The sequence below is a fragment of the Myzus persicae genome, unplaced genomic scaffold (genome assembly GCF_001856785.1).
Source record: "Myzus persicae strain clone G006 unplaced genomic scaffold, MPER_G0061.0, whole genome shotgun sequence".
Lineage (NCBI taxonomy): Eukaryota > Metazoa > Arthropoda > Insecta > Hemiptera > Aphididae > Myzus > Myzus persicae.
Genome location: NW_019102804.1, coordinates 135,593 through 158,876, shown reverse-complemented (window position 1 = coordinate 158,876; position 23,284 = coordinate 135,593). Strand labels below are relative to the sequence as shown.

Here is a 23,284-nt window from a genome sequence, read left to right as displayed (position 1 = left end):
TTGGTGCAGTTTTGTCGGAGAAGTCGTTTTTCACAGTAATCAGAGACGATCTAACCTGCTTTTTATTGACCCAAGAGGTTGTACTATACGAAATTTTATGGATCCAATAAAGATATACGATAAATATGTATAGTTAATATGTCATTCTCTCGTAAAATAGCGGTTCGAATAAAAAAGTCGGCCGTTGCTCTGCGAATCCGTCTGCGTGAGACGTTCTAACAATATAAAATACTACATAATTTTTTCCCCCTGTGTCTCCCGTCTATGTTCAATATTAAATCTGAAATGGTCATAACCATAAGAAAAATTATTAACTTAATACTGGAAGCTAGTTTCGTAATTTAATGTTGTTAATATTATTTTCGTACAATTTTGTGTTATTTGTATTATATACTTTTAATACAGTCTTAATATCACTACATTTGTAAATATTCTTATTGTAAAACATGTATACTACTGTTAATTATCCGATTTCATTATTCACTATCATGTATGCACTGTTATTGTCGAGTTGTAATAGTTTATACTGAGTAGCTTCAAAAAAAAAAATTGTATTATTTTATTTTGGCTATTTTGAAGGACTGATGAATTATTAGAAAACTTAATTCAAATTTAAAACTTATTTAAATAACAGAATCAACTTTAAAAGCCAAACGAGAATTTTTGAAAACACTTGAAAATAGCAGCATATCGCATATTATCGTTATTGTTTATTTTTTTTTGAAAACAAGTTTATTTCTGTCACGATTTACTAAGAATTAATTATCTGTTGTAGAAAATCCGTTTTAGTTTAATTTTCTGTATCATTGAACAAAAGAAAAATACTGGATTACCGAGAAAAACAAACACGGAACAATTACCTATAATATTAATAATACGGCGACGGGAAATACTCGACTCGGTGCGAAGAGGTCAACTGATAAAAATATATAATTAGTAGTTATTGTCATTTGAATATTTGATTCATTAGTAATTATATTACAGTTCACTAACTCTATGTTTGCAACCTATACCGTAATATAATATATTCAATTTTGGTCCGAATTTTTCGGTGTTGGTTACGACTCACACAATCTGTTTTTTGCTGTCGTGATTAGAGTATAAAACTGCATCATAATATCTCTTTGAATATTATTATATTCCTTACCTCTACAGTCCTACAAGATAATATTAACACATCCAGACATCCAGTTGTTTCATTCAGTGACGACCACTTGCAGCGAAGTCTGTGCGGCTGATAAGTTTCTGACTTAATATAATACTTGGTTATAGTGTTGTATCATGATCGTACTTTCGTACCTTTTACACTTCGTAGGTATAATACCAGTTATACATATACATTATTATGTATACCTACGTGCTCTCGTTTGAGTATAATAATATAATATTATAATATAGACGTATATGCGACTACATCGGTACGTTTGTACACTGGATCCGCTTCGGTCTGTCGGGAATACGTTATAATATATTTCCACGTCGATACCGTGGCAGTGGCGGTGCGAACATATAATATATACGCATTATGTAAGCGCATCGCAGGTCGTTACAAGACCCGAAAACGAGATATCAGCGTGGGCTAGAGGGCGGGTGGGACCGGTCATGATTATATTTTCTTGTTTGTTTTCCGCGCGGCGTCCGTGTGCAGTTTGCCGTTTCGTTTTCGGACGGAATTTATGTTGCGCGAAAAAGCAATCGAGAAATCTCTTAAGTGGCGACCGTATAATACGCGGATATACATGCACATATTATAATATATATGTACAACGGGTATAATAGTACCTATGTGATAGCGGCAAGACCGTATAATACTATACACATAGTAGTATTGTATACACGCCCGGCATTGCCGCTGGCGGCGAGTGGGGTGAACGTCGGTGGCAGTTGAGGTAATGGAGAGGAGCAAGTAGGTACCAAAAAAAAAAAAAAAAAATGCAAAGACGTGAGCTGCATCTGAATAAAATATAATACCGCGTGTCTATAACGCCTAGTGCCGGAGAGTAGTTTCTTTTCCACCCCCTTTCGACCCCCTCGATCGTCCATCTCTCATTCCACTTCTATATGTATATACATCATATTTTTATTCTGTTTTATTTTTATTTTTTTTTACTCTTGGGGCTATTCGCTCTTTCGTTTATTTTCTTTCGCCGCCCGAAAAAGTCCCGCAGGCGCCTTTCCGCGCCAGAAACCGTTGGCATTAATTACCCGAGGAAATTCACCGAAAAACTCGAGACCGTCGCGTTGTTATTATATATATACCAGCTATTGCTCTGCACTCCACGCCACCGCGTGTGCCAATGGTGTTGCACCCCGCGACTTTTACTACTATATACTTTATCGATCCCCGGAGTTTAATATAATCTTATGGAAAAACAGTGCGTGTGTGTGTGAGAGAGAGAGAACGATGAACACCGAGTATACAAACAACGAGTCGCTTACAAATTTGGAGGTTGATTTTATGACGATAACGTATAGTGTACTGCACATTACAATATGTGGTTTAAACCTGTATTGTAGTAGGGCTGTACTGATCAACTGTTGTATATAGGAATGTTCGAAAGAAGGTGAAACTATGTGACTATTTCGGCGTAGTAACAGTGGTTAATTGTTTTGTTGTCTGTTATCATTGTAAAACTGTGAGCGGACACGTCCTGCTGCAGCAATTGTCATTCATTACCCACCGACGTCTTCAACAGAGTTATCATATCTGCTGTTGATGTACCAAAAAAGTAACGTTCCTATACTCGAAACGGGACTTTTGTTATGTACATATGTATAAAGTTTAAGTTTAATGAGTACCCCACCCGAAATCACTTATTAAATATTAAACATATAATAATAACTATGATAGTTAGTTATAATAGTTAATTATATAGGTCCGTAACTTGATTTTAAAAATTATAACTTTTGGTGAAAATGTATAATATGTGACTACTAATATTTTTATGCTAGTTTTGCTGAAATTACACGGACAGTAAAACATGTATTGAGTAAGATTTTAGATAACAACTCATTACAACAATACACATATATTATAATATTAAGAATATAATATGTGTGCATTTTAAACTAATAATATTTTAATTATATTCCAATAATCAAGTTACCTTATAAATACTCGTATTTGGCCTATTGATAACGCTTTAATTGAAAACCGATGTTATTACGGATTGACGGCGGTTGATGTACCTATTGTTTTGTTCGATAATATATTCACTGTATTATACCTATATATTGTGTGTACAAATCTGAAATCAACAGCTTTTTGATGGACTCGTCAGGCACGATATTGTTTCATTGTTTCCATTATAACCCCGCAATGATGTGTTCATTCGAATTTCAAACATTATAATATTTTTAATTGAATATGATTGAGCGCTCAATTTATTATGCTACCAGCGAATACGAGAACGATAATATTATTATTACATAGGCAGTTAATAGATTTATTTTAAATTACTATATAATAATAGTATACATCGTTCAAGCAAACACTTCGAGGAAAATAAATATAACAAAAGATAGGTTAGTAAAATACTAAGGTTATATGTATGTAAATAAAAACGTTTGGATTCAAGATTGTTATAAATCACATATTATTATTATTCTTAAACAATATTTAGTCTGTTGAAATACTCCCCAGAGCCTGGACAAAGACAAAGTAAAAAAGAATATAGTATTATTTATGTTTAAAACTCGTTTGGCTAAAACAAAAAATAAATAAATAAACATGCTTATATGTGCAGTTAATCAATTCAAAATTTAAATAAATGTTTTTTTAAACAGACTACCAGAAATATTATTTTTAATACTGTATGTGTCAAAATATATGTGTTTTCATACGGGCATTTCAACTGTGGTACTTTTTTTAAAGAAAATATTATATGTATTGACCTATTTTTTTTTTTTTTGTGAAGGAATAAATTGCTCTAAACGGAAACTCTGATTTTTTTAAAAATTTTATTTTTTTTTAATTGCACATTTATCATAATATTATTGAGTAATACATTTCTCGAAATCGTCTACGGTTTACATTTTATATTAACAAAAAAGTAATACATTATAAGTTATAACAATATACGTACTAACGTACTCGTGTTTTATCACATGAAATATTACAAGACAGTCATTAGAATAAATGATTTTTACGCCTAAGTTTATTTGGTTATTATTTTGAAAATGTGTATATCAAGTAATCTGGACGAGCGATCGTGCTCGGAATAGGCGATACCACGCTGAATAGGGCCGGCCAGATTATCATAATCATAACACGTATTCCTGCAATGACCATAAACTTTTCGAAAGAGCTTGAAATAATCCAGACTGTAGTGAATTAAGTTATTAAAAGTTATATTGGCTTGAGACGTTTTCCTCGGATACTGTTACTGCTATATATACTATTTGTATTAAATTAAATTTGTCTTTTCAATATGTTTTACTTTTTTCGATTTCGATCAGACTTCCAAACATATGATTAGTTGTTAGTCTGCAGCAGCAACCCACCAAAACCAAATAAAATATTATAGTTGAAAATATTTCTTACTTGCATTTTTCACTCATATACCGCGGTAGTAGTCTTACGGTAATTGTTTTGGATCGTATAAAAATGATCATTGCTAAATGAATAGTACTTTTAAATATAATATTGGTTTTTTTTTAACTGTAATACATTTTAAGGTATCAATATTTCGTGTAAGCTGTTTGAATTAAAATGTTTAGGTTTCATTAAATGTTTGGGTTCCATTAGAACATTTGATGTTTTTCATATAGTTGATTAAATTAAAAATAAGGGCTCAAGTTTAAATATCATAAGTTTTAAATTTCCCAGTGCTTGTCACACTATAATAACGAGTATGCTACTGTGAAAATAGAGCAGTTTTTTAATTATTTGTTGGAATTTTTTATTAGAAACGATCTACGCTTATAAATTAAAACCAAATTGATACTTATCTTTAGAATCAGAACTATCAAGAATTTTCTTTTAGTTGGTCTTGAATAACTTAAAAACAAAATCGGTTATTACATTGTTGCTCATTAGGTTCAACAATATTAGATATTATAACTAATAGTTTATTACTCATTATTGTAATGTGTAATAGTGTAAATAATATGTTGATCGTCTACTTAATAAATGTGTTGATATTCATTTTCCCAACTTTTTCGGCTTGCCCACATAAATATAGACCGTCTTGTCTGTTTTTGTCAATTGATAACTCCCACCTCCTTCCAACATTCAAAATCATGTCGATGTCACTGAGTTCTGTTTAGTATTGAAAATAATATGGAGTACGGATTCCATGGTGATATACAGAATGACGCATGCTCTATATTATATTCGATGGTGGAGGTTTAGGCACTTTGTTTATGTCCCTCTCAGCCTGTTTCTGTCTGTCTGTCTGTCTGTCTGTCTGTCTCTCTCTCTCTCTCTCTCTTTACTCTGTCATCCTTCTCTATCTCTTTGTATCTTTCTCAAGCAATTTGAAACATGAAACCAAAGCGAATACGATATTAGCGATATCGAGAAGTGGAAAAACGATTTCACGTGCGTATATTATTTATATATAACACGTATACGTTGGCATCGGTGGTGGAGACGAAATAATATTACAAATGGATAGCGGAGAGAATTATTACGGCTCTAAGTTTCTCAACAAGTTTGTTTATCTCAGTGATCATTAGACTGTTCAAATGTACTAATTTTCGTATAGTCGCTCACTGCTGTATATGCAAAACGTATATTATATACTCCACGTCGTTGCCACTGCTGTAAACGTGATAATATAATATATATCGTTCGTTTGCAATTCCGCGGCGCTATATATTATTATTATTATTATTATTATTATTATTACTATTATAAATATATATATAACTCATCTTTCGCCCGAGACGAACCGCCCGAATAATAATCAAGATGTATGCACCACACGAATCTGAAGTTAATATACGTGTATATGTACGTATATACACCGAGCGTTTGAATTTCTGGGGATAGGAGGCATTGACAGCACTCGCACACAAGCTCTTAAGACTTTTTGTGATGTATATGATACATAAAATACATGTCAAATTATTATAAGAGTAGATAAGCTTGTTGCGTTTTCGTCTGTGCGAAATAATTTTCAGGTGGTCGGATTAACACCGCAATTGATATTTTAGTATAACATAAAGTCAGTAGGAGTTAAAGACATTAATTATGCAGCAGTGGATTCTGACCTTTTTTCTTGGGCCACCAATAAAAGAAAACAATACATAGGTAAGTTCTAATAAAAAATAATAGAAATTTAAATACCTCGGAAATAATTGCATTTTCTATATTGTATTATTACTTGAAAATTGGCCTGAGACCATGAGTTGGAAATCATTATTCTAGTGTTATAATACAGTTATACATTTAATATTATATGCATAGATAGGCAATAGGCATAATATAGGGAGGTATGCTATGCGACGTGATAGTAAATTATTACTACGGTGCAGTTGCAGCTGCATCAAAATGTACCGACGTGACAAGAACAAATATAGAACTATTTATGAGCACAAATTATTTATTGTAGGTAGGTACATAGAACATTTTAATAAAACGGGGACCACGATAAAATATCAAGCATGTAGATTATACAAGGTGATCTATCATATTTTACCCGTTACACGTCTTGTTTTATAAATAATCATTTAAAATTTAGATGATTGGAGTAAAATGGCATGTGATACATGGGATTGTGACAGTAGGTAGGTATGCCAAAAAATGTATTGTTCAACACCAGAGACTAATCTAAATTTCATAAATGTCTGTTAGTAAAATTAATTAGGAATATTGTTATGTATCAAAATGTTTAGGTAAAGATATTTCATCTGAAATTTGAAAATTAGTGTTAGGTATCTATTAGTACCTATACGCCATAAAAAATGTAACGTAAAACTACAATAGTTTAAAGCAATTGGAATTTAATCACCACGATAAAACTTTAAAACTCATAGTTTTAAATTATATAAAAATGTTATTCTTTGTCACAAAAATACGAACAATTGAGTTTAAAAAATAGCTAAGTAAATGGATCACTCCGTATCACATCGACGATACACCGGTAGGCACACGTATCAACGTTTTGACGTTTGCCGGTAGATATAATAAGTATAATAGGTGCCAGGATAGGTGGGTAACACTGCACCAGCTTGGCAGCATGTACACCTTAATTTTATCACGTTTGTTTTTGATTTTTTGCTCTCATTTAATTTTCAACATCACTTAACGAGATTAGTCTCGATTTTGTCGTGAGACAATCGGATTTTCCACGGTCGTATAACTACATTATATGTTGTTATACTATAAGCTTAGGTTTAAACACGTTGATTACAACAGTGCATTTAGTTATTACTTAAAGTATGACATGCATACCCTATTTGTAGACTGTATACTGTATAATATCATAGTTCATAATTTCTATAATTGCATGTAAGTATTAAATGTAAAATATAAATAATAATACTAAGTATGTAGTCGTATATAAGAACAACATGATATTATTTATTCACTCTTTTGGATTAGTCGTTATGTACAGTTGGCAGATCAAGGTATCTGGGAATCTGGGTAATATTATATATACCTACTATTTATGTCTATCTGATATAATTTAGATATTTATTAGTTGTATACCAAATAACTGCCATTGGTTTAGCCATTCACTACCAATAAAAAGATTAATTGACCAACTCTGCAATTATTTAGAAAAAATTCAAATAACTGTTTAGTATTATTGATTATAAAGTCAATATAATTTATTATTATTCATAATAACGTTAATTTTAATATAGGCATCTTAATAAATCTTAATTATATTGTGTTTTTGTCATGCGATTTTCATGACTTATTTCATCAAAATATTTTTGATTGTGCGATAGTAAAATATTGTTTTAAGACAATATTATTACTTTGCAGCTTTGGCACTGGGGATTGGAGATTCTATGAGACCAATTGAGAAAAATATTGAACGACGTAAATGACTCTCAAAATTTGTATACGGCCTACGGTACTCTAAAAATGAATTAACAGACATTATATTTGCAGATTAATAAGATATATATTATGGAGTCCATTATGCATGTACGAGGAATTGATTAAACATTGAAGCCAATTTATAAAGTGTTGTTTTTATAGAATAGTATATATTATATATTGAGAACTTCGAGACGGGGCCAAAGTGTGTGAGCGTGTTCATTTCCCGATGACTTTTTAAAGTGTGTACCTATACATATTACATATGGGTATGTATTATAGGTATATATATATTTTTCTGGACAGAGAAACTTTCAAGAGCTTCACCCGACTTCGTGGTTTAATCCGACTTGTGTTTTTTTTCAATGCCAAAGTTCGTTCAACATGGCGAAAAGAGTATACAATTTTTATTTCCCATCTTTCGTTGGGTCAAACCCCTCCGGTCCTCGTCTCTAAAAATTCAAGAAACTTTTTATTTTTATTCCACTCGTGGCTCATGATGTCTAACGGACACACAAATCCTGCAACCTGCAGCCCGGGCGAACGTAATACCATGCATATTGTACTTACCTTGGTACCTTTTTCGCCAAACTAACGTGGAAAACCAAACTCTATTCTTTGTTCTCGCCGCGATACATACATATATTATACATAATACATAGGAATATCAAGATTAGATATACGACCTATATTATATACTTAAAAATCAGGTGTGTGTGTGTGTGTGTGTGTGAGTGTGTGTATGTGTGTGTTGTGTGTGTGTATGCGAGTATACATAATAACATAGCTACTAAATAGAATTCTAGCCACTTCCAATACCTATTATATAAAATATCCTCTCGCTCTCAGACTTTTTTATTCTGATCCCGGGGTGTTGCTGTTTTTCAATTCATCGGCTTTTCATATCATATTTTTAAAAATAAATCAGTGGAAAACTCATTTCACAAACGATTAAGCATGACCACCGTGCCGTGAAGATTATAATGTTTAACTCAACTATGTATTTTTGAAAACGTCAAAAAAAAATTACCATCCTGTGGTTTACCGTGCATGCGGTGTTATCGATAAAAATTAATCCGATGCTTCAGCCATCTATAAAACACACGTATATAATATTATATACCAGTTGGTTTTAAAACTAGTCAAACGCGATCGCACACATATATATAGCTGCTACAGCGTGTATTATAATATTATATAGCATGCTATATATAGCTAGCCGGGTTAAAAAATATCCATTACTACTCGATAAGTGGTTTTTAATGACTGTGTCGTCGTACACAAGCCTTTCGATAAGTGGGAGGGGAAATGATAGTAGCGAAAATTGGGGCGGCAGATTGAAACATAATTGAATTATTTGCCCTCCGCATGTAATGATTATCTAAAATATTCGGAAGAGAGGGAAAAAACGATATTTATTTGTCGGCTTAGGGCACCGCGAGAACGCCCCGCTCCAACCACTGGGGTGATTTTTTTCATGTTTTTCCTGGGGCTTAAAATGACTCACTTTAAACTCTTATTTCAACATGATATATCCCCCCGTCGAAAGAAAAAAATAAATTCTCGTCATGCCAATAAATATGAGGTGGTCTCTGACGATTCGTTACAATAGTCATTCCCTCTCCGCCCTCGTTATTATTTTGTAATTCAATTTATTTAAAAACAAAATAATAATAATAATATAGAATAATAGAATATCGACTGGGGAGTATTATAGTCGTCCGTCCTTACGCTTTACTTTTTAACTTCATATATTATTATGTCGACAGACACGAAACGCAAATATATGATATAACAGAGGTGATTTTTTTTAAAGAGAACAATTTCGAACGGCTCTTAAATATTTTAGACTCACCGGGTGTGTAAAACACTACACACACATATAGGTAATATACCCGGCGTATAATAACACTCGGAAAAAGTAACGAGGGCGTAAAAAAGAAATACGCACACACACACACACACACACACACACACATACTTATATTATATATACACGCATTACCGGAATCCCGATGCTATACAGGGACCTAATAATTTTGAGGGTTTACGACGTGTAACTTTATGCGCCGTGTACTACCGTCGTCGATATACACGCGTATACGCAACAGACGTACATACGATATACACACACCTACACGTGTACACACACACACGCGCGCGCGCGATTAATGCATAATATACATATATACATACGATATACATGTATAAAGGGCAAGGCGATTTACTGCGGGGCGGCAGTGGCGGCGGTGGCGTCCGTCGTCGGTCGGAACAAAAGGCCACAATCGTAAATATCATTCTCGCGCATATATATAGTTCCGAATTCCGACCGGAAATGCTTTCGGCGGGCGGCGAAAAGGAATAACGGGTCCCGGGGAGAGGTACACAATACACGTGTATATTATATGATATGTATATATAATAGGACGAAATGCCCTTATTGTAGTCGGTCGTCGTCGGTTACTTGTCTTCCCCCGGCGCCGCGCCGGTCGGGGAAAATTTGGCCGTCAAATCGGCCGGTCATCGCGGCGTTGAACACCTACGTCCCGTGCCGTTAAATTACTCTTAGTGTAAGATAATATTATTATTATAATATTCTTCTTCTTCTTCTTCTTCTTCTAAGGCTTAAAGCGGTCCATTCATAATAATATTATGGTGTAAAATAATATGGTAAGACAATCGAGACGATCCGCTCGGCCGCCGCTGAAATTTCGAACGATGGCCTCTTGCACTCTATGTTATTTTACTCGAGTATGTACACGTGCCGCACGCTTTGATCCTGCAGATATTATATCCATGTGGTATGTAACCGGGTAGTCGTTAATCCGTTATCACGTAATAGTTTGGATTTTGTACATAGAAAAATAGGGTGAGGTTGAACTGCGTTGCATGTTTTCCTAACCGATTACAGTAAAGTTAAAAAAAAAATGTTTGTTATTCTAATTTTGAACTCGGCCAAATCATTCGGCTGTGTTTGATAAATTTAAATCTTTTAATAGCTAAACAAAAGTGTAAAATATTAATACATTTTATTTATTTTCATGTGTTAAGTATGTATTCTATTTTTAAGCATTTTTTCTCCGACACGATTTAATGTACAAAATGGATAACTACTATTGCCAATTTCCAAATGATTATTAAGCATGATAGGTATGACTTTTTAGCATTTATTATGAAAACAAAGAAAATACTTGAGAAAGATGATTATCATTTGGATATAAATTAATGGAAAAGATTCTCATTTCCTTAGAATCTAGTTGCTACATAATAATTATAATAATATTTAAAATGAATAAAAAAAAAATATGAAAAAAAATATTAATTTAAGCTTGAAAGAAGATTTTTGTTAAAATAAACTTAAAGTTTACATTTGTAGACTGCAGACAGTTGTAGTAGTTATTAGGCAATCTTTTCAATCAGACAATACAAATGTAAATTAATTCATTTTCGAAAATTATCATTGATGAAATACACAGATAGTTGTGTGTTAATTCATTAATAAAAAATATGTATAAAAAAATATAACATAAAATATATACCATGAAAAATTATGAAATTCTTTAAAATATGCAAAACTACGCAAAATAAAAATATGACGTGATAGGGAATATTGTGAGTACTTTAAAACGTATTTGTATATTACGACTCCGCTACATCATGTTTTTACAACCTCCAATCGCTATAGATGTCCTTTACCCTTGTTAAAACGTACTGAATTTAAAAAAAAATCAAACTCTTCGTGACGTCTCGTTTAATAAGGGGCCGTGGGAGCAACGGAATAGTAATAATATAATATGTCAGATACAATACGATGACGCGTGTAGTGTATGGTAGGTACATATATAATATTAATAATATATAATATACCGTTTTATAGGTTTTCTTTATTCTTTTTCAACTCACAACCCATTTTAGTGATCAACATTTTTCTACAACCAATGTTGGAATTACGATGGAATTACAACGAATTTGAATGAACAATAAAATTGGAAGTAAACTTTAACGCTGTTATATTAGTAATTATACTAATTAAGGTACAAGACAATGTATTATTTGATTTCCTATTAAAAATAATATAATATAATAACGACTAAACATTTGAGTATTCGCCATATAGGAATAAATCAAAATACAATTGTACAAACAACAATGTCATATTACCATAAAATATTTTAATAAATAAATTTTTTTTTCTTTGTTTTGATTATTGAAAGTATACTTTGTATACGATTGTTACCACACCAGAGTATCATGGCTCTACGGGCCAGAAACCTATTTACAAGCTAATATACTCTTCATATGTATTTTATAATAAAATACGGGTACGATGCTACATATTTCCGATGAGACTGCGTTACAGACGACGGATTTTCATTTCCGCCGTTCCTTTGAAGACAATAACCGGCAGCAGCCGATTCGGGAGAGGTAAAAAAAAACACTGTACACATGGGCACCAAAACTACACGTCACGACCCCTTTTGACGCCCACTTTTTCAATTCGCAGAGCAACACACATGGTGTTTTTTTCCGTACGTGCACAGAGATTACTGCGGGATAAACTTATTATACATCGCATTGTTGTTGTGTGCGCGCTTGTGAGTGCGTGTGGTTTATCGGGGTTTTCTCTCTCCACCACGGGGGGGCGCACCGCGGGCAGGCAGGGCGAGTTCAGAAACTACTTAAAAACCGGCAACCAATCTTACTAACGCAATTTTTTTTTTCCCAATTCACACTTCAACACACCTAAGCCCATTATTATATTATTGCGTTTTATCGCTCAGGGCGTTCAAATGCGCGCGCTCCAATAATACAACGCTGTTGTGTAGGTACTATATATATGTTTACAGCCAGGAAATGCGAAAAACGCAATAGGAGTTGACCTATATAATATTATTTGTCTATATGCGATCTGCAAATACGCAGTACCTAAGTGGGAAAACGGTATTATGTATTAATTATTTGCAAACACGATTATTATTATTTTTTTTATTATTGTTATTATTATTATGTGTCTTATGGGTTAGGTTAGGTACTGTTTACATATATATTTACTATATTTAAATATAAACGTCGTGGTAGAGCGAGCGGCGACTCTGATATTTCCTGTACTCGTATTCTAATGCGCAAACGACTTTTATCGTATAATAATAATGCAACCCTGTAACAAACGAAAATTTGAAAACTTTCCTCGTTCGAGATGGCGGGATTATTTAAATTTAGTCGAAATGTATGTATACTTATGGTTTTTATTTTTGTTTTTCAATTTTCATACTTGAATATTATTTATTTAAGCCCCAGTTTCTTGTCATCGGCATCGTCAATATACATAATACTTTGAAACCTTTTTCAATTGTTTTCTCGTAGTCATGATGGTCGATAAATATTTTATCTAGTTATAGTTGTATAAGTTCTAAATTCTAAAAGATTGTGAAAAAAAACCAAATTTCACATGTGTATTTTGTATTAGGCTATTCACTGTTATTAGTTTAAACGAATTATTTTATATTATTATTACAATTTTATTAATTTCGTTCAATGATATTAGATGTTTACAACTATTGATATGTTTAGCAAATTAGTATTCTTAAATAAAATATATTATTACGAGTAAAATTGAACTTTCATGTTTGTTTTATCATTAAATTCGGTACTACATATACATTATACATAATAGGAACGTTGAGCAATGGCGCGGCAGTACAATGTTATTTACTAGGAACGATTTAAGTGACGTATTACTGTTCTTAGGTCGGATACAGAGTTAGAAAGTTATCGAAGCAAAAAAGTAATTTATCTACCATAGTTGGTATATAGTCATCGCGTAGCTCCCAGCAGCAATCTCATTTAAACTTTAATCAGTTATTGTGATACACTATCATTTGTTATAATAATAATAAAAAGCCTTGAATCTGGAAGTTTATAATTGGACTGTTATTAAATATTTAGCTTAAACAAAATTGTAGTTTGTCAATTTATATTATATCCAATAGCAGAGTTGTTTTTATGGTCACATAGATATAATAATTACATTTTTAAAACACCGATAAACGGCCAAACGCGTCATGATAAAAAACGGATTATTCAGTCTTTGAAGAACCGTCTGGCATTTATTCCTAATTACTTTACAAAAGCCCCCAAAAAATTTTTTTTTTAAAACTGTTGGTTATTTTTCCCTTGACGAAGCCCAGCCATATCATTAAAAGCGTGCCCGTTTTTGTTTAAAAACAAGAGGTGAAAAAAAATTAAAATTAACCTACAAAGCCTCTGGAGGACGGAGCCTTACGGATGATTGGAAGTTTTAAAAACTCGTTTCTCGTAATCAGATTATCCCATCCGGGCCATTAATCATTATAATCTGGCAAATACTTCGGAGCCACGCCGTTTTGGAAATGTTTTTCTATGCGCCAACACTGGAAGAAAATATGTCATGTCCGGAAATGAGTGTAAAAAGTTTGACATCAATTGCCGTGCCCTCGGCCGTCACTGACGAATGAATGAGCCGGCTAGATATTATATATAATATGGATGAGAATGTGTGAAAACGGTGGGTGGGAGCACACACACGAAAACTTGGGGGAAACTTCTAGGATGGTTTTAAATGAAAGTCTGACAAATTGCAACGTGGTCAGTGTACGAAAATCGACCGTACACGGTCTTTTGTTCTTGTTTGGCGGGTGACTAATTTATCAAAATTTCCGAGTGTGTAGTGTGCTAGTGGTAATTCGATTTAGACTTTTGCTGTCTGTAACCGACGTTATTCCAAGGGGTTCCAGAACACGAGAAAAAGTCCGAGGGGTAAGGATTTACCCCACAGAGCACAAGGTACCCATACAGACGCGCAACCGGCGTGGCATGAAGTAAAAGTCGAGTTCAGGGGAGATTAATACCATCAAAATATAAGTCTGTTTAGAATTTAATTTATTTTACTTGGATGAACATTTATTATCCGTTTAAAATAAATGCTATATTTTACGTAAGTAACTTTTATCTGGCAGAAATACAGTTCCAAAAATAAATAAGTTTGGTTTTTAATAATAATAAAAAACGCTTTGGTTTTTAATTTTTAGAAATTTACTAACCGTATGTAATATTTATGTGTTTTATTATAATGTGATTAAACCAAAATTGTATTTCAAGGAAATTATTAATTGCATATTAATGTATAGAGAAGATACTAGATTATAGTACCTAGAATATAACTACAGTTTTGAATTTAAGAGCTAGGTATTAAAGTCATTTTGCTCTATTTTATTAATTATTTATTAAACTTGATAGCGAATTGTGTACCTAATATGAATATTTTCGGATATCATACCCAAGCGGTGTAACAATTTGAATTCAGAAAAGTAAAGTAATAATGTAATCAAGAAATTCATTACAGAGTTACAAAACAAATTAATACCCATTTATTGGGCGTTTTTTGATGTTTTTCAAATTTTTAAGCATTGTAGTGAATTAACGATTGAAAATAAAATTATTACCTAAATATTTTAAGACGTAGGTATTTATGAACTCTATTTTGCATTTATTCATTCATATATTTTTTATTACATCTTCAGTATTGATAAACTTAAATCTTAATTTTATTTTTAAATAATTTTCAAGTTAATTATTTTGTAAAAATAATTAATTTGTAGCGGATTTAGGTATTAAGGTTATAGCCAGATGTTTACGCAATACATCACAGTTCAACGTTATAACAATTTTATTATTCTGTGCATATAAAATGCACATCAAAATCTCATGTCACGGGTATCTGATATTAAAAAAATGAACTTAATAAAATATTATTATATTTATTGAGAAAATAAAAATTATCCACGTTAAGCACAAAAGTTAATAATATAAAAACTACTGTCGGAATATTATGTGTGTACTCAGACAGGTGTCTATCAACGTTTATTATATATTTTGTTTATCTGCATTAAAGTTACACCCCGGCGTTAGATTATGTTATACCATACATAGACACTTGATGGTTTTTAATTTGTAAAAGTGTTAACAATTCGTAGCTTGTGTTATTTTGTAATTGGGTAACTTGGTGAATAAGTATATTATATACCGGCTTGATTAAATATATAACTTTTACGCTTGAGAGTACGTCGTTTTATAACGCTTTTACATGCCTACATTCAGTACGAGCTGAATCTATGTTTTCATTTTAGAAGATACCTTATATGTTGCACTCATTTTTAATTAAAAAAACCATAGTCGACTCAATATCGTATTTCGATGTATTTCAAAACATATTTTATCGAAACGGTATTCTAATAGGTAACTGCGTTTTTAATTTCGAACGAATTTGGTCGTTTGGCGCATCAATTGAAACTTTACAGTGTTTATGAGACCTATAGGCTATAACTATCCGATTGGATTACTCGAACGGAAGTTTGAAAGATTTATAGACACGCGATGTCAGATACACCACACTGCGGTTTTCAATAATAATAATAATAATAATACAATTATTATTCTATACATAATGAATCATAATTCATAATTAGTTGTTGAAAATGAAGTGTGCATTAAAAACGATCGGATTCTTCTCAATTACTTTTCAATAACACGATAATGGAGTACTTTTATTATTATTATTATTATTATTATTATTATTATTATTAGGTATCTCCTTCTGTCCACTAAATTCTTAAAAGAAAAAGTTTAATATTAACGACTGAGGAAATTGAAAATAATTTTATAAAGTAAAGTGCTTTGTATAATAATAATTAATAACCAGCTGTCGTATACGTTGATTACTTCCGACGCGCATACCTACGCATAAAACCAAAACGCAAAATAAAATATCAAGTAATTTATTAAAAATAAAAAAATACTGTTCAGCAGAGATCGGACGTGTTCACATCTTGTGGTTAACCTAACCGAGTTATAACTAAGAACTCTATCCATAGCCTAGTGGCTAGTAGTATATATATTGACTAAGGAATAAGGATCTGAGCCACAAGGACTTAAATTCTTAAAATTGTCATTATAAATAATACATGTTTGTTTTTTTTATCCTAGTCTTAAATTATTCTAATACGGCTTATGTATTACAATCCCTGTTTCTCAATTAAGTTTTTTTAATTTCTAAATGCTTAATTTACATTATACTTAGACGTTACACAACGTAACCATAAGATTATAAGACAATTAAGAATTTATTAATAAGACTTTGTAATTAGAAGGAAAGAATATTTTAGTAATGACAATTTTATTTTAAGTGTTGAATAAATTAATAGTTTGCAAACCAGATAGAAGAAAAACCGTTTGTGATGATTAAAACAACAAAATAATTATGAACTCCGTTCAAATTCAATGTATTTTCATAAACATCATCCAATAAATCTGTTTTATGTTAATCATAATTCATAACACTAAATCCTGTCGTGGACTTTATCATGGTAATCTTCTCGTATACAGACTTACTACTACCCTATTTGTTATCGAACAAAGTATACAACGATAGTCTATATATATATGTAACGAGTGAATTGTTATTGCGGTTCAAAAGAAGGTTACTCGCAAGATCCCCACTCGATCCCCAATAATAATAATAATAATAATAATAATAATAAAAAAACCCTAATGCCAGAAAGAATCTAAAAGAAAAATATTGTTTTCCGGCTTACAGCTGCTGTAGGAGTCGCTCTCAATTCGAAAGCACTGCTATCCGTGGGTCGCGGCCGGCCGCGTTTCATTTGTTGTTCCCTTTAACGTAAACGAACGTCCCCTCGTTACACGTATATATAATACATTATACTGCTACACTTTTAATTTTATCACCGACGACGGGGAGTTTAGGGCACGACAGCCGATCCGTGAAGGAGGTTGCCACCCTCGCGCGGCATATTTTGTTCTTTAACTCTGTCCGTTTTCTTTCGCGCCCAAACGGCAAGTTTTATGATACCGACGATAATGTGAAACAGTAAACACCCCGTGTCCTTCTCGTGAAACTACTAACCGTCCATCCGACCGACAACGAGCGAGAACCGGGACCCGTTTTTCAGTTGGACGTTCGGAGAGTGGCGAGGGGAAGGGCAGAAAGTACCTCCGGCAATGGCGCCGCTGCACCCCGCTGCACACACACACACATATATTATCATCGTGATAATCATCGTAATCATCATCATCATCATCATCATTATCATCGTCTTCCTCGCCGCCGTGGTTTAAGTGCAATAATAATTCGGAGCCAGGTCGAAGCAACAACTTGGCGGCCCCGGGTCTTGTATATACAATATAATAATATAATGTTATAATGTACACCCGTGTTACGATTGAGCGTGGTTTATATAAAGCTTTGGCAACAATGATTTCGATAAACCCCGCCGGGCCCATGAGGGATTATTCGCATATTTCTCCATTAAAAAGCCGACGTCTCGCTGTCAGCGGGGAGACAGCGTGGCGGCGACTGCGAAACGAAATTCATATATACAAATACACAGTGCATAGTCGCGACTCAATGATTATAATTAATATAATTTTAAAATCTATCTTATTCCTCGTCAATCATTTCCTGTGACGTGTACAGGAGAAATTCGGCTAAATGGCTCATACAAGGCATCACATGACGCGTAATTATATAAATATATTATAATATTTCGACGACGATCACTAAGACGACGTTGATATAATAATGTGAGTTACTACTATTTTTCGAGACAATATTTTCAGTGATTTGATGAACAATAGATAAATATGTACAAAATATGTACAAAATATGTATAACATATATATATTATGATATAATTACAACAACAATTCTCAAAGCTTAATAGATTCTCAATAATTACAGTAAATTTCGTTCAAAACTAACAGCGAAAATGAGCTTTTCGCAATTTATTTATCTGCAAGTGGTGTTTTGTTTCGCTTTACGAAATTTGACGACAGAAAACAAAATTAACAATGGCAACGAAAATAAAACACTAACGACCGTCGTCGAAAAACATGATTTTTCAGAACGGTTCAATGGCAGCGGTTTAAGTTTATTTTATAAAACGGAGCGTAGTACACGACTGTTGTGCTTGGTACATAGGTAATATTAGAACGGTTAACAGATTTATACGATTCGCCTTCACTGAGTAGTGCCATTTTATTATTTATCAGTTAGCCAAAGGTTAGGCATGTAGGTATGTATAGGTAGGTACACGATATATGTAACTCCCACGCGAGTTGTTTGTAATTAGATCGGATGATATTATGTTTACAAACGCCATTTGTATCCCGAACACTCAAGCAGTCTTAATCAATGTGTTGACGGTAATAATGTTATGTTTAAGTTTCCAATATCACGTTATCGGCTGATGTTTTCGAAAAAAACTCTGCCGAACGGGTCATAATATTAAATACACGTGTTTAAAAATAAATGTATACTTACGCCAGGCGTAAAAAACATTAATCCGAATCCCCTAAACGAATACAAACATTTACCTATATGCAACGCGCATAATATTATTTTTGTCGTTTATTTCACGACAACAATTTTAGCTGTTATTATTCAATTTTATGCTAATGAAGTCTGCAGGGTAATTAATATTAAAGTCTTAAACTATTGAAGTTTATAAACTTATTGCTATTATTGCATTAATAATGCCAACTCTCTGTATGCGGTTTATATTATAATAATATAGTAGAATAAATCTATTAAGTGTTGTTAATAAGTTGGATAAATAGCATTGTTTTCATGCATGTCAGTTGTAAATAATGTTTCAATATGCAATTAAAACGGGTAAACAACGAAAAATCATTCATATAACAATCACTCACACCCGTCAAAATAATTTATCTTTCAAGGACATAACAATTGTTCAAATCATTTTTTTAACTTATTTTTTATTGAAATTTTAATGGTTATTTTTTAATTTACACATTTCAAGAGGAATCACTGTTGATCTTGATAAATATTGAGTTATTTTTTTCTCACACAAATAAATAATGAGTAATACCATGTCTTACTCGTACTAAAATTTCACATATATTTAGATAATTCTGGCCAACAAAATAATAATGACAAAAATTGAATAAAAGTAAAAGTGCATGAACTAATTTATTCGTAGAAAAATAGTAAAAAACAAATAGTTAATGTTTTTAAATTTTTTATATCAGGCGTCTCTATTATACTTGATATAATAAGCCCAGATGTTTAAATTAAAATAGTAACAACAAGCAACGTAAAACCATTTAAGTCAAAAAAGGTAGGCAACTACTCAATACTTGCCATGTAAGTAAGTATGTAACCACTCTGCTGTACAGATCTCAGATCTCATCATTCATGTTTTAAGTTACTGTAATGTACTTGTTAAATTTGAATTAAAAGATAAGTCATTGAATTGAAACGAAAAAATATTCTTTCAATGTATATGACTAGAGCTAGGATTTTAATTAACTAAAAAATACACAACAGTGCACTAAAAAAAAATGCAAAATGCCCTAAAAATTCTAAAATATTAACTTGAAAAATGACCAAAAAATGTATTTAGATGAGCAACAAAAATTGAATTTTAAAACAAATATAATTATGAATTATGAATTATTATTTATTCATTTTTTTTATATTACACAAAACATTTTTACTATACAACACGTATTAAAAAAATTTTAAATTAATTTAAATACTCAAACTGAACCTAATATTTGTAAAAATGAGATTAAAAATGCAATGAAATGCATTTAACACAAAAAATGCAAAATAAAAATTACACTTTCTAAAGTTTTGTACCATGAAACAAATTTATTTTTTGTTTAGAACTGTATAGCACTTACCAAAAAACAGCACAAGTCACCAAAATCCTAGCTCGGTGTATGACTAAATATATTTTTTTACAAATGGCTATTATTGTCAGTATTTAAAATGCATATTTTAATGTTTAGCAGTGTGTCTACGTCTTAAAATGAAAAAAACACACATTTACTTTAACAACTTAGTGTTTTTTAGGATATAATGGAATCGTTTGGTTAGTTATCCCTCAAACTTGTACTATACACAAAATATAAATGTTTAATTCAGATTAAACAAAACTAACTTCGTAGTTAAATAATGTACTGTAGATGCTGAAAATAAATTAACAGAAGTTATATTATTTTATGGGGACTTTGGAGACAATAAAACAAAATACCTATGAAGAAATATTAAAGTAGGAACTTGAAGTAATTTCTCTTTAGGGAATAGCACAGGTGGTAATCTACAAATTGGCTCCTATGTAATATGTGGGGGAGAACCCTTGATTTCTGAAATGGCTGCAATTCGCCATTTGCTAATTGTTTTCTCAGAGTAATTTTTTAACAATATTATTAATAACCGTTACAAAAAAAAAAATGTTTATTATTAAAAAGATCCTCTAAAAATCTTCTGAATTACATATATAGGTGAATTAAAGTAAAATAATTGCAGTGCAATGATTTAGGTATAGTATTACAGCATACTGTAAATTATAATAGTGGTACATATTTCTTATATAATAATATATCGTCGATATTTTAATTTTTCATTCGCTAGACCAACGATAGGTGATAACATTATTATTATTCAAAAATACTAAATAATATGGAACATGTACATTACATATAAAACTATACACAATTGGTGGAAATCGATGAGCAGTGTTATGTAAGGAATTTCGGGTTGATCAAATATTTGTGACGCTATTAAATAATGTATATAAGAAACGGTTAAATGTGAACGGTTTATAATATATTACAGTGTGTAAAAGCCACCGTTGTCAAATAACCACAGTGACGTTAGTGCTTGGTGGTTAGATATTTTAACGATTAATAGCATAACAGATTTGAAAATTATTTTTGAATACTATCCAATGCAATAGACTGGTGTCATGATTCAATTAAGATAATCAGATATACGATTTTTTCAGAGCTAGGTACTAAAAATAAAAAAAATTGTACTTATCGTAAACCTTTATTTTTAATTAGTCTTACTGTCAGTATATGTAATATAGCGATACACACCATTGTCTTTAATTATAATAATACATTGATTATAAATGATGTTTTATATTTTACAACGCCTTGTTGGTTAGATTAGGTACGATTTAATCGTCACTAGACTCTAAACACGGAGGTAATATTTATTTTTTATAGTGATTTTTATTTCGAATACCGTACCTGCAGTAAAAAGCAATCCAGCCGGTGACCGTCACATCGGGACTTCGGAGAATCGTTGGCAAATGTTTTAACGGGTTACGGCAAATTATTAATGCAGATGATGATGATAATTAGTACCTTCACGTCAGCGAGATGAGGGAGGGGAATGATAATAGTACTGTCGGTCGATAAACAGGAGGAAAAAACAAAACGCAAAAGATGAACGAGAGGAAACTTAACCAAAAACGGAGTGGTATATCGACCACGTCCACGACAGATGACGACAACGACGATGGCGCACACCGTCTGGGCGCGTGCGACGCGTAAAGCTCGACCGGAACAACTGAATACTGATAGCGGCGAAGGGAGCCGAGCCGCTTGGCACCCTCTCTGCCGCCCTGCTTCCAGCGCCACCACCGCGCCGCCGTCACCGCAAACGTCAGCGGAGGCGGCGGCGGAGGCAGCAGCAGTCTTGCCCGCGCACAATAGTCGGACGACCGACCAAGCTCCTCCGCCCGCAGCCGATCTGCAGTCCTAACCACCGCCGAATCTTCTCACCCGCGCACCCACCACGTCCCACGCACTCCTATTCTTATGATAATAACAATACGAGTTCGGGTGTCTTAGCCCCACGAAAATCCACTGAAAAAAAAAAATAATCCCTTATCAAAGTGCACTGATAATTATGATAATATGATGTATTTTGTAAAAAAAAATAAATTTTAAATTCCATCATTTGACGCTACCTACAATAGTAGTGTATTAGTAGATCTGTAGCTGATAAAACATTTTTTACAAGTCTATAATTATTATATAATTAAAAGTTCCTGGTTATAATAATATTTGTACGTATTTTTTACTTTATTTTACACTGGGATTTTTAAAAAAAATACAAGACAAATTAAATATAAAACAATTTCAATATAATGTATAATATAAGGTATATAATTTTTTTTTACATTCTGAAAAATAATATATATAAAAACAAATTTTTAAAGTAAAATACCTGTATAATATATATATTTTGCGTGGCATGGAAATTATAGCTCAACATTTTAGTTGATAAAGCGTCAGCTGTCATAGATCAAAATAAAAAAAAAATATGACAACAAGATATCCGATATACAGTGATAATCATCTAGATATATATTATAATTGTATACATCGGTAAATTGTCATTATTAAGTAACT

At 32.2% G+C, this 23,284-nt stretch overlaps 1 protein-coding gene across 1 annotated transcript in view; it reads right to left on the bottom strand.

Annotated features, from left to right (window-relative positions):
- Positions 1 to 22,432, bottom strand: part of LOC111033137 — a 170,340-nt gene extending 147,908 nt beyond the window's left edge. Inside the window, exon 1 of the mRNA XM_022313735.1 lies at positions 22,115 to 22,432. The gene's annotated coding sequence lies outside the window, so the exon portion shown is untranslated. The remainder of the gene's footprint in view (positions 1 to 22,114) is intronic.
- Between the last annotated feature and the right edge of the window lie 852 nt (positions 22,433 to 23,284).